Below are 3,674 nucleotides of genomic sequence, written 5' to 3' on the forward strand. Positions count from 1 at the left end.
AAAAGAACTTTCTGTGGTGGGCTCATTTCGTTTTGGTCAATGCTTCTGTCTCCTGGTGCCATCTAGAATTTGGATAAGGACCTATTTTTAAGGCATAAAATTGGAAAAGATTTCAAGAGATTAGAAAATGATTGATCTAATGGAATTGATATCAGACTTGGCAGCAGGCTTTAAACATCCAGTTTCTGTTTTAATTAATGAAATATCAACATATGGATAATGTTGAGGAATGGAATAAAGAATCAGGAAAGGAATATTTGAATTGTCACTTGTTTAAGCTATATCATAAATGCTAAAATGTAGGAAATAGCTGCATTCCTCGAAGGTTATAAAAATATCAAATGAATTTATTTTTTAAATTAACATTGTATTTTAAATTATTTGTTTATTTTTATTGAAGTATAGTTGATTTACAATATTTACAGTATTGTATTAGTTTCAGGTGTATAACATGATTCAAAATTTTTATAGATTTACTCCATTTAAAGTTACTATAAAATATTGGCTATATTCCCTGTGCTGTACAATATATCCTTGTAGCTTATTTATTTTACACATAGGAGTTTGTACCTGTTAGTTCCTTACCCCTATCTTACCCCTTCCTACCCTCTCCCCACTGATAACCACTAGTTTGTTCTTTATATCAGGGAGTCTGTTTCAGAGTATAGTTTGCTCCTGTTCATTACCTAGAGGTCAAATCTGTCTCCTTTAGATCACAGGTTTACTTAAATTATAGCCCCAGGTAGTTTTCACCTACAGGTTTTTTTTTTTTTTTTTTCAGGCTGCTCTCACAGTTATTGGACCCTCATTCCAGTCTCAGCTTTAAGCAGTGAGGCTTAGTTTGGTCTATCACTCATGAGGCACTTCTGTTCTTTTATTCACCAGAATCTAAGACAACTGGCTACTTCTGCTAATTTCTACTCCTGAACTCTGAAGCACCAGAAATTCTTTAATGTATTATATTTATATAATATGCAAAATTTTGTGTATTATATGGAATCATATATATATGAATCTGTAGCACTTAGCTTCTAGCAGAGTGCATGACATTAAGTAGCCACATATTAAATACGTATAAGGTTGAAGTTGATTGACTATATTATGAACTTGGTTACTAAGTTATCATAGTAAAATTTTAAAAATTTTACCAATGAGGTTTTTCCAAATGAGGTTTTCTTTGTTAAGCATTGTAATTCTGTGTTTAGCTAAAATTATACTGAAGCAAATTTATTTTCATGAAAATAATGTACTTTTATGTTGGCAATCCAAACTCCATTCTTTGGCTTTAAATGAATCAAAATGATTGTACTAGATTTTCAAGATCTTAAACAAGGTCTGAAAGAATCAACAAAGATACTAAATAGCACACTTACAGGATAAAATTTCCTTTTGGGAAAATAAAATAAAAATTATTTTTTTAAGGAAGTCATCTGATAATTTTACACTAATGTGTTCATAGTTGGTGATCAAACTTGTGGAAATATTCTGGAAACCTCAAAAATATGGTAAACAACATACTATTTATCTGAAAGTTAAGGGAGGTCATGTCAGAAAAAGAAAATACTTGTGAAGCCATAAGCTTTGCATTGCACATAGAGTTGCTCTTAATGGTCTAATATTAATTTAAAGCAAATTTAATTTAAACTTTGAACATATGGACTGTTATTTAATAAATTTTAGAAAAAATAGATTAAAAGAATTGAGGAAAGGAAGGTAGTGGGAGATAAGGAAGCTCATAATAGCCTTTGACTCTCAAAAATAATTTGTGGTGCATGTTTTTATGTTAAATGAATGAAACAATGGAAACAACATGTTTATATTGATACTATCAGAAAAAGAGCAAGTGCTTCCAATACAATCACAAATACAGAATAGTCAATTAGAAACTCCATATGCTGAGAGTCATGAGAACATCACTGTATTAAAACCAAGTGTGCTATCATATTTGCTTTCTGAGACTGCCATAACAATTAAACACAAATTTGGTGACTTAAAAGGGCAGTTTATTTTCTCACAGTTCTGGAGGCCGGAAGTTGGGCAGGGCTGAACTCCCTTTAGAGCCGCTAGGAGAGATTCTGTTCCTTGCCTCTTTCAGCTTCTAGTGCCTGTTGGCATTCCTTGGGTTGTGGCTGCATCATTTCACATCACCTCCTTCTCTGTGTGTCTCTAAACTCCATCTGCCTCTCTCATAAGAGTACTTGTGATGGCATTTGGTGTTTACCCAGATAATACAGGATACTCTCCTTTTTTCAAGATTCTTAACTTAGTCACACCTTTTGCCCTATAAAGTAATATTCACTCTTTTGCCATGTAAGATACTATTCACAGATTCTAGGGATTAGGATGTTGTATTGATTTTCTAGTACTGCCATTACAAAATACCACAGATTTGGTAACTTAAACAATAAAAGTTTATTGTTTCACAGTCCCGGAGGCTAGCAGCCTGAGATCAAGGTGTTGGCAGGTTTGATGTCTCCCAAGTCTCCCTCTTTGGCTTGTAGACTACCCCCTTCTCATTGTGTCCTCATGTGTTCTTTCCTCTCTGCACATGTGTCCCTGGTGTCTCTTTGTGTGTCCAAATTTCCTTTTCTTATAAGGACACTAGTTAGTTTGGCTCACCCTAAAGGCCTCATTTCAACTTAATTTCCTCCTTAAAGACCTTTTCTCCACATACAGTCACATTCTGACATACTGGGAGTTAAGGCTTCCACGTGTTAATGTGGGGGGCACAATTCAGCCCATGCCATACATGAACATATATTTTTTGGGCCACCATTCAGCCCATTACAAATATGTAACTTTTGATTGAAATCATAAGGGAAGAAAGCTAAATATAATTTATTATGCTCCATTCACCAATGCAGACAAATGTAATACATTTATGAGGTAGTCTCATTAATATAGTTAAAATTTCATGGATAAATAACTCTATCAGGAGCTTCTGACAATTAACTAGAAAAATCACACGGAACAGTCATTTCTCAATGAGGCAAGATTAAATGTTAGCATATTGCAAAATCTCACACTGATATTTATTTGGAAATATAAAGAAAGTTTCCCCTTTCATTTATGGATTTATAGATACACTTGTGAAGATTACAATAGAAAAGAATTCTCCCTTGGCTAAAGGAAAACATGTAATTTAAGTTGAGGTGTAATTTATACTATATGCTGCAATTGCCTGAATTTAATGAGAAAATAAAGTAAATTCCAATACACTTTCCTGGGAATCATTCCAGCTCTCAATTATCTGTTGCATTGGATGCCAGGAAGTGGCTGTTCCTAGAAAGATGGCCCAAAGTCCACATCTACACACACAAGTAGGTTGCTTTCATAGTAGCATTATCTTTGATTACAAAGAAAGTGAACTGATGTTATTATATATATTTGCAGAGATATATCATGCAGGTACCATGTACATGCAACCGGGACACCTAAGAACATAAAAATTACAAATATAAAAAAATCATACCAATATAGCAGAAGGAGTAACACTCCCAAACTCATTCTATGAGACCACCATCACCCTGATACCAAAACCAGACAAAGATGTCACAAAGACAGAAAACTACAGGCCAATATCACTGATGAACATAGATGCAAAAATCATCAACAAAATACTAGCAAACAGAATCCAACAGCACAGATCCAACAGATCCAATCCAAAGGATCAT

Source organism: Delphinus delphis, chromosome 12, assembly GCF_949987515.2.
Source record: "Delphinus delphis chromosome 12, mDelDel1.2, whole genome shotgun sequence".
Taxonomy (NCBI): Eukaryota; Metazoa; Chordata; class Mammalia; order Artiodactyla; family Delphinidae; genus Delphinus; species Delphinus delphis.